The sequence below is a fragment of the Stegostoma tigrinum genome, chromosome 8 (genome assembly GCF_030684315.1).
Source record: "Stegostoma tigrinum isolate sSteTig4 chromosome 8, sSteTig4.hap1, whole genome shotgun sequence".
NCBI lineage: Eukaryota > Metazoa > Chordata > Chondrichthyes > Orectolobiformes > Stegostomatidae > Stegostoma > Stegostoma tigrinum.
In genome coordinates, this window is record NC_081361.1 from 90,004,572 (window position 1) to 90,020,672 (window position 16,101).

At 42.9% G+C, this 16,101-nt stretch overlaps 1 protein-coding gene across 2 annotated transcripts in view; it reads left to right on the forward strand.

Annotated features, from left to right (window-relative positions):
* LOC125456512 (uncharacterized) overlaps positions 1-16,101 on the forward strand; it is a 405,052-nt gene that overhangs the window by 31,453 nt on the left and 357,498 nt on the right. The window contains exon 1 of one of the 2 annotated variants that reach the window (XM_048539688.2): positions 2,521-2,623. The exons of the other annotated variant lie outside the window; for it this stretch is intronic. The gene's annotated coding sequence lies outside the window, so the exon portion shown is untranslated. Of the gene's footprint in view, positions 1-2,520; positions 2,624-16,101 lie in introns of those variants that run through there. 2 annotated transcript variants of the gene reach the window in all.

Consider the following 16,101-nt stretch of genomic DNA (forward strand, 5'->3'; position numbering starts at 1 on the left):
TTCAGGAAGGCCCCCCACTTAAGCCAATCTGGCAACTTTAAGAGGACATTGGCAGGCTTTTCCTGGGATGAAGGACAACCTCCCCCTCTCAGCACCTCCAACAACCCCCCCCACCCCACCCCCAGTAAGGCAGGTGATCCTGTCCTACCGAGTGACAGCACCACTGGGGAGATGATCATGGCTTCAATGACCATTAACTGCCTCCATAAGGTTCTTCACTGGACACAAACAAACAAACAAAGAAACCTACAGTACAGGAGCAGGCCCTTCGGCCCTCCAAGCCTGCGCCGATCAAGATCCACTGTCTAACCTGTCATTACACAGAGAGTTGTGAGAGCATGGAATGCGTTGCCAGCAGCAGTTGTGGAAGCAAGGTCATTGGGGACATTTAAGAAACTGCTGGACATGAATATGGTCACAGAAATTTGAGGGTGCATACATGAGGATCAATGGTCGGCACAACATTGTGGGCTGAAGGGCCTGTTCTGTGCTGTACTGTTCTATGTTCTATGTTCTATTTTCTAACGGTCTGTGTCCATTTGCTCCCTGTCCGTCCATGTACCTGTCCAAATATATCTTAAAAGACGCTAACGTGTCTGCGTCTGCCACCTCCGCTGGCAACGCGTTCCAGGCACCCACCACCCTCTGCGTAAAGAACTTTCCACGCATATCTCCCTTAAACTTTCCTCCTCTCACTTTTAACTCATGACCCCTCGTAACGGAGTCCCCCACTCTGGGAAAAAGCTTTTTGCTATCCACCTTGTCTATACACCTCATGATTTTGTAGACCTCAATCAGGTCCCCCCTCAATCTCCATCTTTCTAGTGAAAATAATCCTAATCTATTCAACCTCTCTTCATAGCTAGCATCCTCCATACCAGGCAACATCCTGGTGAACCTCCTCTGCACCCTCTCCAAAGCATCCACATCCTTTTGGTAATGTGGCGACCAGAACTACACACAGTACTCCAAATGTGGCCGAACCAAAGTCCTATACAACTGTAACATGACCTGCCAACTCTTGTACTCGATACCCCGCCCAATGAAGGAAAGCATGCCATATGCCTTCTTGACTACCCTATTGACCTGCGTTGTCACCTTCAGGGAACGTTGGACACGTTGCTGACAACTGTCCACTGCTCTTCCTGGGGTGGGGGTGAGCGGGTGGTTGAGTCCAACCCATTAAATTCACCCCTGCCAACAAATACACCACTAGGAAGGAGATCAATATCAACATTCTAGGGGCTACCATTGACCAGATACTCAACTGGACTTGCCTATAAATACGGTGCACTGATATTTGAAAGGGATACCTAATAGAGGATTGATATTTAATGGGTGTGCACAAACGTGCATTGATATTTGAGGTTGGTACCCAAGTGGGTAATAATATTTGAAAGGGGTACCCATGAGTGTACTAGCATTTCAGGGATATTTACTGGGAGCACTTGGGAAGATATTTAATATTTAAGGAGATACTCGGGATTCTGTTGGTATTCATAGTGAGTTCCCTGAATTCTCTTAAGGAATGTATTACTAGTTGAAACGATCCCCAATATAGTGTCAGGAATAGAAACCAGACTGGGTCATTCAGCTCCTCAAGTCTGTTATGTCATTCAGTTAGATCATGTCTGGTCTGTAACTCAACTCCAAATTCTGCTTTGTATTTCTTAATACCTACGCCTAAATGAAACTGATTAATGTCACTTGCAAAATTTTCATTTCATCCCTCAGTTCAATCATACTTGTGAGGCAAGAATTTCATGATCAGTGGGCTGAATAGCATATTCCTAAATTCCTAATTTCAGATTTATGGTTTAACCTTGCGTGAAGAAGTACTTCCTAATATCACTCTGGAATAGCTGAACCTTTACTCTGGGCTCTGCCAGCAGAACAGAGAAGTTTCTTTCTTCTCACACAATCAAATTTCTTGAAATAACTGAATTAGTTATATTCCTCTATTTGGTTGTTGGTTAATCCAGCATTTATTGCCCATCCCTAATGACTCTTGAGAAGGTTGTGGTGTGCTAAATTAGATTACCCTTCATACTTATTTCTGCAAAAAAACTGCTGGTCTACAAAGAAATGCATTCAATAAAAAGGAAGGAAAGTATCAGCTAAAATTTGTAGGACAGAACAAGAAAACAATTCCACAAGATTTTATATCCTGGAGTATTGATCTGCTCCATAATTTCTTAAATCATTGTCAGTTCACTTGTTGTTCTTACTTTGGTTACATCAGGTTGTTTCTTTTCATGCTGTCAAATATATTTCTTCCTCTGAAGAAAAGTTCTTTTTCTCTGTAACCCCTTTTATCTGCATCATGAACAACGTCCTTTTAAGAAACCTTTAGGGCTGCTTAACAAATGTTCAATGTCAGCCTTTTGAAAGCATCATTTAACTGTGCTGAATACAAGCGTAGTTTGTACAAAACTAGGACCGGACCATGTACTAATGAACTGGAAACAGTCCCTTCTGGTGTAAGCAGCTCAGTTCTCTTGGGGCATAAGTGTACACCTTTAATCAGGAGGCCATTTCCTTAGGAGGGAATATCTCAACATGTAGCAAGGAGGGAGAAAGTAAAGAAATTGTGGCTGGATGCAAGAAATCAACAATTCTTAAGGTGAGAGCAGCTTTTCTTGGAAATCTTTTCAATCTTTTCAGATTGGCAGGTACTCCAGAGAATCCAACAGCCTCTTAACCAGTGATGTCAGAGTGGTCATGACACACTCTGCTCTGCAGATGATCCGGGTGTTCCAGCGGGCAACAGGGCTCACCCTAGGCTTTACTCGAGTTACTCATTTGACTGAGGAACACATTGAGGGGATGCACACAATCCTCACTGACTAGTTATATGATCAATAAAGAAAAGCCTTCAGATCTTCTCCATAACTCAGTAGTACTCTGAGAGAAGGACCAAGTTCACTTCAGAGACATGTAATGACACTGTGAGATAGCAAGAACTGCAGATGCTGGAGTTAGAGTCAACACAGAGTAGAGCTGGAGGAACACAGCAGGTTAGGCAGCCTCAGAGGAGCAGGAAAGTTGGCGTTTCAGGTCAGGACTGTGCCAATAAGAAATGCATTCTGTCCTACTTCTCTTGCAGTGTGGCTTTGTCACAGTGGTGTCTCCTCCCAGCAAACAGATTATAAATTGCTCTGGATTTCCCCATGGGTGTTATTTTTAAAAATGATCACGGTGAGGTCAAGCTCATACAAACTTGACAACTTTGGTTTTGCTTTCAGTTTATTTTTATAGTTAACTGTTGGAGCGAATGACCAGGTCTCTCTCTGCTGCTAGATTGAAGGCTTCAACTGAGAGTTTTTCGGACGGAAATCAGAAGGGGTAGATTGTTTCTTTTCAGGGTTTATTTTTACTAGACTGGAGAGCAACAGCACCAGAAGGGTCTCAGCCCAAAACGTCAACTAGCATGTTTCTCGGATGCTGCCTGACCTGCTGTGTTTCTCCAGCTCCACACTGTGCTACACATGAGAATAATGACTGTTTTGCTGCATTGCATTTTGCCAAAGGATGTTTTGTGGGATGCTGCCTTTATTGGAACATCTGATGATTAATGATTAAATAATACATTGCTTTGTTATGTATTACAATTGAATGAAATTAAACCAATTATTTGTTTTGTTGCATTTTAACTGCGTTAGATTAAAGTATGTTCTGATTAAAGCTTAGCGGTGGACCAATCGAAACATACCTTCAACACAGTGCGTTACGTTTGCCTTTAAAAGAAATTAAAAGTTAGAATCGAGGCTATCTGCATAAACTATGTTGGGGGAGGCTGGTCTGGTCTCTAACAGAGTCAAGCACAAATTGAGGGGCGGCACAGTGACTCAGTGGTTAGCACTGCAGCCGCACAGCGCCAGGGACCCGGGTTCAATTCCAGCCTCGGGTAACTGTCTGTGTGGAGTTTGCACATTCTCCCCTTGTCTGCGTGGGTTTTTTCCGGGTGCTCCGGTTATCTCCCACAGTCCAAAGATGCGCAGGCTAGGTGGATTGGCCATGCTAAATTGCCTGTAGCGTTCAGGGGTGTGTGAGTTATAGGGGGATGGGTCTGGGTGGGATGCTTCAAGGGGCGGTGTGGACATGATGGGCTGAAGGGCCTGTTTCCACACTGTAGGGAATCTAATCTAATCTAAAAATATAGTCTGACGCTCTAATGTTGTGCAGCAATGTTAGAGGTGACCTCTTTCCAATCAGTTGTTAAACTAAGTTGTCAGCCATCCTGCATCAGCCCCATGTCACCATTTCAAAGAAGTGCATGGATGTTCTCCGTGGCATCTTGGCCACTATTCAACCCTCCACCAGCATCACTCATGATCAAACTGCTATTTGTTGGGATCTCACTTGTGCACAATTTGTAACAACACTGGCTATGCCTCAAAAATATCTCATCATCTGTCAAGTGGGGTTTAGAACATTCTAAAGTTGTGAAGGGCACTGTATCATTCAAACTCTTTGAGTTGTACAATGATCAAACATGGTGTTGACAAGTATTCACCACTGGACAGAGAGCTGATTATGCTTCACAAACGCACTGACATTATACCCTGTAGCTTCAGACAGTGTTGCACAAGGTACATCCCTGAGGGGTTACTCACGACTTGGAGGATAAGCTGCTTTGTAAGGCTAGGTTGTGTCCAATCTCCATCTCAAGAGCAAGTCAATGAGCTAGGTTTTTGGTTGTTTTCATATGCCCATACCTCTCATTGTATTCGTCAGCGACTAGACGTCATTCTAATCCAGCTGTATCAATTTGTGACATACCTGTCATGCTGCATAGACAAACATCTGTACCACACTTAAAGTCAATGTTTAAAAAAAGGACAGACAGCCAGTGATTTATAGTCCACAGAGTAAGGCCTCCAGCAATGTAAAATCATTTCTAATTAACCTTAGGAGTCAACGTTTAAAAAAGGGGCCTGGTATTTTCCTCAGGCTTCTGAATGACCTCAAAATCTAGCTACCTATGATAAAATTAGCTGATAGTGGACCTCAGCATGGCATAGCAATTAGACTGTGAAACCAGGTTACACACCGGCATGCTCAAACTCTTGGAATTATACAATGCAGGTAAAGTACGGTTTAGATTATAGACCCAACTGGACGCTTGCAATTTGCTCTCACCTGCTTTGAGTTAGCAGTTAAGACAATTTTTACCCTAGTTGTGTTTTGGAACGCTCCTCGCCTTACAAAGCAGCTTATCCTCCAAGTTAACATGAGTAACCCCTCAGGGATGTACCAGTTCAATATCATTTACAGTGCAACATCCTAAAACTTTTCCTTAACACAATTCTGCAACTATTAAGCAAAGTCAGCAATCAAGCGACAATAACTTCACCATTGAAATTTATGAGAACAAGTGGGGCAGAAGGTGATGGGGAGATGTGCAAATTGTTTCTTGGTTTGTGGATATTTACTTGATGGTAACCTCAGTGATAGATGCTGGACTTCCACACTGGTAACAAAGGAACTCCTGGGGTTCACTCTGGTAGTGTGTAATGGAGGCCTACTCCAGGTCTGCTTTTTGTTTCAAATCCAGTCTGGTCAGAGTTGTGACACGACCAGACGTAAAGACTTTACCACTGCACCACCAGAGGCCCTATACCCTCCACTCCAAATCTTCAAATTACACCCGAAACTAGAGAATTGGTCCAAACAAACAGGGATTAAGATGACTTACAAGAGTTGGTTGTTTCATTTGTCTCTAGTTAATTGTCAGAGGATTTGTCTCTAGGGAGCATCTTGGCCCACTCCTGGGGATGAATGGAGGAAGGAAACTAATAATGTTTCCGGTTCCAGAGACATTGATGTTGGTTCAGTGGTTAGCACTGCTGCCTCACAGAGGCAGGGACCTGAGCTTGATTCCACTGTTGGGAAACTGTCTCTGTGGAGTTTGCACATCCTTCCTGTGTCTGTGTGGCTTATTTCAGGTGCCCTGGATTCCTTCCACAGTCCAAAGATGTGCAGGCTAGGTGGATTGGTCATGCTAAATTGTCCATAGTGTTCAGGGATGTGTAAACTAGAGGGAATAGGTTTGGTTGGGATGCTCTAAGGGTTACAGTGGAATTGATGGGCTGAAGGGCCTGTATCCACACTGTAGGTCCCAGAGATTCATCATTCTTCCTTGAGCAGTTTCTGGGACCATTTTTGTAAGTGTGCAATTTACCCCTGGATGACCAATCACAGCTCAGCCGCTATTAAAAAAGAAAGTGGTGTGGGGTTATGAGCCACTTCCACAGAATTGGAACAACAAGTGGGAGCATCTACAGATGAATGGGTGATGTCAATGAAAAAGATAAAAGCTATTTCTTAAATAACTAAGTCAGACCAGGTTGGGTATCGGTCAAGGCTGTTCTATCCCACTCAAGATGCTCACACCATAGAAGTAACAGTCAAGTTCTTGAAAGTGACCTTTTATCTCTGTGTTGAACACTCTTAACAGGCACCTGAAGGTGACTCAAAAAAGCATACAGAAGTGAAGAGGCCCTTTGGCCCAATGAGGTCTGTACCACCAAAAACTTACTACTACCTGTACTCAGGATAACAAAATATGGGGCTGGATGAACACAGCAGGCCAAGCAGCATCTCAGGAGCACAAAAGCTGACGTTTCGGGCCTAGACCCTTCATCAGAGAGGGGGATGGGGAGAGGGTTCTTAAATAAATAGGGAGAGAGGGGGAGGCGGACCGAAGATGGATAGAGAGGAGAGTATAGGTGGGGAGTTGGGGATGGGATAGGTCAGTCTGGGGAGGACGGACAGGTCAAGGAGGTGGGATGAGGTTAGTAGATGGGAAATGGAGGTGCAGCTTTAGGTGGGAGGAGGGGATAGGTGAGAGGAAGAACAGGTTAGGCAGGCGGGGACGAGCTGGGCTGGTTTTGGGATGCAGTGGGAGAGGGGGAGATTTTGAAGCTTGTGAAGTCCACATTGATGCCATTGGGCTGCAGGGTTCCCAAGCGGAATATGAGTTGCTGTTCCTGCAACCTTCAGGTGGCATCATTGTGGCACTGCAGGATGCCCATGATGGACATGTCGTCTAAGGAATGGGAGGGGGAGTTAAAATGGTTCGCGACTGGGAGGTGCAGGAACTACTCCACCGTGTTGTCAGTGCTAGGCCAAACAAATGGTCATGCACTGCCTACAACTGAATTAGACAATAGAGACTTTATGCAATGTTTGGGATTGGGGGTTACCAATAAAGAAATTGAGAAAGATTGTAGCAAGGGTTTTCTTCTTTTTGGTCTACATGCCCCCATTGACTGCGCACAGCAAACAGTTCTAAGGGGCTTGCAGTGACAAAGGGACCTGGAGGGGCTAATGAGCACTCAGCAGCCAAAACTCTGCTATCGGCCTGTTCCCTCAATTGCCCACAGATTAGTACAGATTAGGAAAGAGCCCGTAAGGACAGACAGCCTGCCTGCACCAGGGTAAGCTGATTCTTTCTTGTCCTGTCTGGAGCTAAAATAACTGTAAGCTGGAGAAGATGAAGGAGAGGTGATAGCTGTAGTGGTAGTATCACTATACTGTTAATCTAGAAACCCAACTAATGTTTTGGGGTAACATGGTGTAGAGCTGGATGAACACAGCAGGCCAAGCAGCTTCAAAGGAGCAGGAAGGTTGATGTTTCGGGTCGAGACCCTTCTTCAGAAATGTTTTGGGGCCTGGTTTCAAATCTTGCCATGGCAGATGGTGGAATTTAAATTCAATAATTTTTTAAAAGCCTGGGATTTAAAGGCTAATGATGACCATGTCTCTATTGCCGATGGTTGGAAAAAAACCCATCTGGTTCACTAATGTCATTTAGGGACGCAAACTGCCATCCTTACCTGGTCTGGCCCAATAGTAACTCCAGACCCAAAGCCATGTGGTTGACTCTTAACTGCCCTCTGGGCAATTAGGGATGGGCAATAAATATGGTCTGGCAGTGACACTCTCATCCTGTGATTGAATTAAAGAAAGTTGTTGACCTCTTAAGAACCTCAAATGGCAGGGGAGAAGGAAGGTGGTGTTTGGGCCTTCCTACCGAGGCAAGAAAAATGGAGGTGCTCTGGCCTACAATCAATCCATTATCATTCTCGTCTTTAGGCCCGCAATATTCTGCCCTATGTTTCCTTTCTCTTGTGATGGGGAGGCTTAGGGGCTGATCAAATACAGACCTTAAAAAATTACAGATTGTGTTTAAACTTGAGGAGATGAGCAAAACAGGAAAGCCATCCACATTAGTTAATCACAAAAAAAACCAAATACTGAATTCGGTTAAAAACCTCTTTAGTCAGGGAAGGGTGGGAATGTGGAATGACAGGCAGTGATTGAAGTGAATAATATTTAAGGGAAGGTTAGATAATTGTGTGAGGGAGAAAGGAGTAGAGGCTGATGCCAATATAGGTTTCGATGAGAAAAGACAGAGTGAGCCTGACATTGAGCATAAACACGTGCGTGGACTGGCTAAGCTGAACAGTCTGTTCCCATATTGTATATTCTAAGTAATCCTCCACAATGGAAATAAGGGGCCCCCACCACAAGGTTGGTTTGCCTAAAAACACATCCGACACCAGATGCACTCAAGAAAATTGGATCTGCAAGTGGCCTCACTGCAGATCACTACAGGCTACAAGCAACAAGTAGTGGTTGTAACATTTGCTTGCTTGAATTTAGAGTCAACGAGGAGCATCTGGGATTCACTAAATTTACTTCTGAAATGAATGAATGCATTTAACGCTTGTTGAGGGGCTACCAAAGATTCTCTGCAGTTAACCTTGCCATGTGACACTGAAGTAAAGAGCTCCATTGTTAAAAGTTTCCAGACTTTCTGACATAAGCTTCAGATGAAGAAATATTCTCACATGACAGACGTTGCTATTCATGAGTAATTCATTTTGTGAAACACATTGAGATAATATGTGAACGTAAGTTGTCTTTATTGAAGACTATTTGCTCTGTCATGTTGTTTATACTGAGTTACTTCAACTTTAACTGGTGCTGTTTTGTGTCACATCCAATTTGTTTGAAAGAGAAACTTGACTGCATTACAACAAAAGTAAAGATTTATAAGAAGCAGGAACACAATCTATAAATGTTACATTTGTTGTACTGAGGACAGTAACATCGGCCTACCTCAATGGAACAATCGCAGAAAAAAATGTATTCTATTAATTTATGACACAACCTAGACATTAGGAACCTTCCATAATGAAAATAATTTTAGCCAATGCCGACAAGATGTTAGAAATTATACTAATTTAGTGATATACATTGGAGCGGTTAAGTTTATGAGGCTATAAATGACTCCTGCTCACTATATAAATTATGAAGCAGCAGCCAACCAGTTTTGCCAAGTAATGTGACAAATCCAAATACATATATCTGGATTGCTTCAGAGGTTATAGCTGTTTTTTTGGATCCTGTTTCTTTCTCTTTAGTTTTGTGAACTTCTGTTCCTCTTAGTTTTAAATTGCCATGGTGAACTTCAAGAATTTCTGAGCACTACTCAGGTCCACCTCCAGGTAACCAGCTGTCTGAAGGTCATGGGCTCTCCTGGTCTCTTGTCAGTGGAGGAGTAACAGTTGTTCCTCGGGGGTACACTGGCCTTAAAATATAGGGGGTGGAAATTAGTGTGTGTTGCTCCCATTTTTTGTTTGCTGTAAAGTTGGCTGGAAAATGGGCACACAGTCATTTTCAGATTTCCTCATGATCTTGATACTCAGAAATTGTGTTCAACTTTATATCACTTTGACCATTCTCTGCCCTTTCACCTCCTCTTTATTATCCATTTGTGCATTGACCCACCCCATTATCCTCCACAACAAAAACACAAGTTCCTGGAAAAGTTCAGCAGGTCTGGCAGCATCTGTGAAGGAAAAGACACAGTTAATGTTTCAGGCCTGGTGACCCTTCCTCAGAACCGGACACAAAAGGTTAAGTCTGTTTTTAAATTTGCACACGCTGCCAGACCTGCTGGGCTTTTCCAGGAACTTGTGTTTTTGTTCCTGATTCACAGCATCTGCAGTTCTTTCAGTTTTTACGCATTATCCTCCACTCTGTTCTGAAGCTCAAGGCCTCTTCACTCACACTGCTTCTGACATCTGGCTGTCAGCCCCACCATTTTGTTAGACATGGGGAAGCAATGGCCCAGTGGCATTATTGCTGGACTGTTAACCCAGGTAATGCTCTGGGGGTCTGGCTTCAAATCCTGCTATGGCACACGGTAGAATTTGAATTCAATAAATGTTTGAAATTGGGAGTCCAATGATGGCCATGAATCCATTGTTGATTTTTAGAAAATCTTAGCTGGTTCATTAATGTCCTTTAGGGAAGGAAGCTGCCATCTTTACCTGGTCTGGCCTACATGTGACTCCACACTCACAGCAACGTAGACGCTTGGCTGCCCTCTGGGCAATTAGGGATGGGCAATAAATGCTTCTCAGCCAGCGAAGCTCTCATCCTGTGAATGGATAAAGACAATCAAAAAGGATCTCTCACCACTTTTACCAGCCTCTTATAGAGTCATAGAGGTATATAGCATGGAAACAGGCCCTATGGCTCCAGCTCGTCCATGCAGTTGAAGGTTCCTAAAGTAAGTGAGCCCCACTTGCCTGCATATCCCTCCAAACCTTACCTATCCATGTACCCCTCCAAATGTCTTGTAACTGTTGTAGTTGTACCCTCCTCTAACACTTCCTCTGCCAGCTCATTCCTTATATGCATCGCCCTTAGTGTTAAAAAGGTGCCCCTCAGGTCCCTTTTAAATCTTTCCCCTCTCACCTTAAACTTATGCTTTCTAGTCCTGGCTTATCCAGCCTCTCTTTACAACTCAGAGCTTCCAAGGTAACATTCTTGTCAATCCATTCTGTTTTGTAAGCCCCTGACCATAGCTGTGTAGTTGAGGTGGAGGGAGGCAGTGCTGTTGGGGATCATGAAATTTCCCAGATGGCTTTCCTGATGCCCCCCCACTTCCTGCCCCGACCTTGTGCAGTTTTACAAGGGAGTGGCTGAAGCCATAGGAGGGTCTCCCCATGTCCTAATTAGCTGCCACTTCATAACCACTTCCCACTTTCAGCCTCAGTTTTGATCCTGGCAGATTGTTCCAGCTATATTTTCAGATGCCAGCACTGCCAACATGTCATATGTTGCAGTTGTGTCTGTCAAAACCTTCCCAAAAGCTTTGGTAGACTGGCTGCCACCCATTTATCTTTTTGTTGGCGTTGATCTGTGTTACTGATACCCAGAGAGGAAGAATGCTCACACAAGGTCATCAACAGAAGATGACCCCAGACTCAATAAACAGAATGAGTTTGTTACATATTACTTAATAGCTAGTTGCATAAAATCTGAGATACATGAGAGTTCTTGGTAAGCTCGCATGCTATTGTCCAAAGTAAGTGCACATTCTGGAACATTCTAGTGCATAACACAGATACAATGGTACAACTGGTTGGCTCGTCCCAGAAACAGTCCTTTATGTAGTGATTGATGGAGCTTATCCTGTGATGTCCATTAACCCTTTCAGGTACTAACTGGCTTGTACCATAGCCTGGGCCTTTGTTGGGAAAATTGGTGCCCACCTGTTCCATTCTCTGCCTAGATTCCCAATGTGGTCAGCCCCCTAGCCCCTCCCCCCTGAGGGTATATCATCCCTCCAAGTCTCATCATTGAGAAATGATCCTCTTTGTCCCTCCACCTTCCGCACTTCACCTCAATCCCTGCAGCGATACACACTGCACTCACCTCTTTCTTGGCTGAGGGACATAGCTTCATGAGAATGCCTGTAGTCCCAGCTATGGCCATTGCTTCTTTAGACACTACTGGCGCTCCACATTGATCAAATTGACTAATCAGTTGCATGGAAATCCTGCCTCATGCTCGAGTGCAGCTGATATCCATGGGACTGTGTTCCCCACAACTCTTCCTGTGGCCAGGTAGGAGACCCCCATTGTGTTAAACTTTGACAAATGAGTAAATCGGTGGTAGCTGGACAGGTAACGGAAAAAAATTGTTTCAGATCCAGCGTGACCATGGACATCATCTATAGATTTATGTAATCCAATTCAGTTAGAAAGAAGAAAGAGCTCACATTTGCTTAGTGCTTTTCATGACTTCATGCTGCCCCCAAAGGGCTTTGCAGCCAAAGAACTATATGTGAAGTACAGATGTTTTCAGAGACTGAGCACCATTGGTAAGGCCACCCAGACAGCAAGTTAGGCTGTACCACATCACTGTGGATCCACAGTCTCTGGTAAACCATGCTCCTGACAGGCTTTTATGATACTCCAATGATCATTTCATGGCTACCAGACTTGGAGTTCATAATTAACTGCATTCAAAGTCCAACAGCTGCTAGGTTGGGAATTGAACCGATGTCCCCAGTCCATTAGCTTGACCCCCTGTATTACATTAGCACTGTGTCCTAGCTCCCCATTTATTGTGACAATGGGAAAGATGACAGGCAATTTCTGTACAGCAAACTCCCACAAAACAGCAAGGTGATCTATGATAATGATGTTGGTTGAGGGATAAATTTTGGATGAGACATCGAGGGGGAGCAACATTCATCCTTTTCGTCCAACAAAGATGGTGGCAGGTAGCATTTGGGCCCATCCACTCCATGTCAGTCGTATCCTTTTTTCTCCTTCCTTCTTGTCTTCTGGCTTTTTCGTTTTACCCATCTGGTTCTGAGGAAATGTAACAGCGGAGGAGGCTGGAGGGAGACTCATGGCAAAGGTGGCAGCTGGTGAGCTGGAGACTCCTGCAGCATCACCTGGACTTGGACTGGGGACTCATTGTGGCCCGGAGACCTGAACACCTTCCTGAAACTGCAGAGAAGTAAAGAAAAATGGAACCATGCCTGAGTGTAAAGTTGAACTTTTTTTTTTCTGCCTTTATATTTTTCTGCCAATTGAAACAAAGATGGAGCTCTATTTAAGTAATTTCTTTCTATTCATCTTGGAGTCCAAAATGATGCTGGGTTGTGGTGACAAAATGCTTTTTGTTATATTTTCCCAAATACATGTTACAATAAAATCACTCATTCATTTCTTCAGGAACTGCCACAGGACCATTTATACCTGCGCTTGAGGTGATGGTGTCATGGTAATGTCATTGGATGAGTGATCCAGATACCTCAGGCTAGGGATCTCTCTAAGGGGAATTTGGCTTTGAGTCCCATGGTAAAATTTAAATACAGTTAGAAAATAAAAATTTGGTCCATCACAGGGAAGGAAACCTGCCATTTACATGGCCTGGTCTACATGTGACTCCAGACTCACTGCATTGTGGTCACCTCTTAACTGCTGTTGAATAAAACAAAATATGAAAGTAGACAGGGCTTAATGTTTTACTTCAGGCAGCATCCCGACACTACATCCTTCCCATATATTAACACTAAACCTTAGAATATGTGTCCACATCTCTGGACAGTTTTCATGTGTGCTCAGATCTCTGAGGAATTGCGAGTTTTTGAAAGCTCTTGGGTAATATTTTGCACTTATTCATGACAGTTGAACAATCCACATACATGATCCCTCAAAATATTTTTGCAATTTTACTGTTTATATATTTTTTCAACATTTAAAAAGAAACTTTAAAAAAATTGAAAACCCGGCCATTGTTTTCAATGGTAAGAACATTACAATATTCAATGTATCTGCACACTCTGAAAACGGACTATAATTTTGCCTGAGCATATTTTACTTTGTGCAGGCCCAGAGCTGATTGACTGCACATCTCTCTGTTGAACATTTTTTGGGGGCTTTCTTTAATCTACCTTCCGAATAGCTGCAAATCAGAAATAAAGACTGAATGGATGTGTGTAGCCAACCTGAAATAAACACAGAAAAATGTTGTCAGTAGATCAAACAGCATCTGACAAGAGAGAAACAGAGTTAACTTTGCAGGTCAATAAGCTGTCATCAGAACAATTAGAACAAAAAATGTCAGATGTTGGACTGAAGTTGCAGTATATCACCATAATCTACATAACCAATCCGCTGCCATTCTGCTCTTCAAGACAAGTGTCAAAAGATTTCAAGTTCAATAGTTACATTATCAAACTATCGACATTCGAGTGTTCATTTTCCTAGGTCACTCATGGTCTTTGCACTAAAATAAAAACACATTACTACCTTGTGAATTTGCATAATAATTTCTTCACAATCCCTTTTCCCAGTTAAAATGTATTCAAATTTTATTGTTGTAATCTATTTGGCTTGAGTCTTGCTTCTAAATGCTCCTGAAAACAGAGTGATCGCTGGTTGGCTGACTTTGAATTTATGAAATTGACTTGAAATTGACAAGTAGATAATTGGAAAAAGGATATTACAGTTGAAGTGGAAGGAAGATTTACAAACAAGAGTGGGTGGCATGCTGTAGAAACATTGTCCATGCAGCCTATAAAAGGAGATCTAATAAATGCAGTCCTAATGTAGTAGTAAATGTTATAATATAGAGCACTTTTAAATGGATAAAGTATAACAAAATTATTCATAAAAGGAAATGGGAAGAGATGTCATGCTGAGAGGCTACATGCAGTTATATGGAGCACTAACAAGGTTATCATTGAAAGCTGAGTGCTGCAGCTCACTTATAGCTCTTTTACTTACTACATTTATACGCAGGCTGAAAAATTGATGTTTAAATTGTTGATTTTTCCCAAGAGCAATGTTCGCCCGCCCCTCCTCCACCCCCTCCCCCTGCTGACTCCAAGCTGGTTTTTATATTGGCTAATCTTGGGAATGCATTCACCAGGAAACATCAGCTTTCCTGGTGATGTCAAATATGCAGTTAAACAGGCTGTCAGTCAGGGAAGTATCACTTTCAGACTGTGGAAGTTTTGAGAGATTGCTATTCACAATAAACAGAGGTAAAAATCTATAAGGCTATTAACTATCAGTCTCCTTAATCAGAAAATCATTGACTGAAGCCAGCCATCCCCCTGTAGCTTGCGATGATCAGCCTGGTTGCTTCCATTTACTGACTTCCCAATTAATACAGTAAAATTAGATTTTACTCCATGTTTAAAAAAAATCACTTGTTGGATTAACATTACTTTTTAAAAATGACTGTATTGTAGTTGATGAAAAATAAGATATTAACTATTCATTTCAACGTATAATTTCTGAATATTTTATTTCTGCTTAATGCACGTAGTGATCAGCAACAAAACAAGCAGCCACGACAATGAACTTCCTGTGACACATTTTCAAAAGAAGAACAAATAGAGGCATATAAAATAAAGGGTACATGTCTCTAGCGTGGGTGCAGGAGCAAAGGCCAGGGGTATATGGATCCCATTGTCGAAGGTGGCGGGGCGGTTCGTGCAGAATCCTGGACTCTATAAATAGGTTGATAGAAAACAAATAAGAAAAACAAGAAGAATCTTTATTAAGCACGGTTTCATCCTCAATTGGGGTATTATGCTCAATTTCTGGGCACCTACATTTAGGCAGAATGTAACTGTTATGGATCAGACCAGACCCCTCTCCCCAAAATATATCGAAAAGGTAGTCCAAACCCTAATGTTTTCTTATTTTAAAGGTAAACGTAACATGCTGTGTTCTAGATGCAATTCGATTGGTCAAACTACTCAATGTTAAGCAAAACACAATTTATTCAAACACTATATTTAAAGTATAACAAAAGAAAGAGGAACTTGGAATAACTTAACTCTATTGGAAATCTTGACAAAACAATTGGGGTGGCACAGTGGCTCAGTGGTTTGCACTGCAGCCTCACAGCACCAGGGACCCAGGTTCAATCCCAGCCTCAGACAACTGTCTGTGCGGAATTTGCACATTCTCCCGTGTCTGTGTGGGTTCCCTTCGGGTGCTCTGGTTTCCTCCCACAGTCCAAAGATGTGCAGGCTAGGTGGATTGGCCATGCTAAATTGCCTGTAGTGTTCAGGGGTGTGTGGATTATAGGAGGATGGGTCTGGATGGGATGCTCCAAGAGGCGGTGTGGACTTGCTGGGCCAAAGGGCCTGTTTCCACACTGTAGGAAATCTAATCTAATAAATTATTTTACTACTAAACAGTAACTGTTCTGATACAGTAGCATCCATAACCACATCCTTGGAAAAAGGCAAATTCAGAAAGG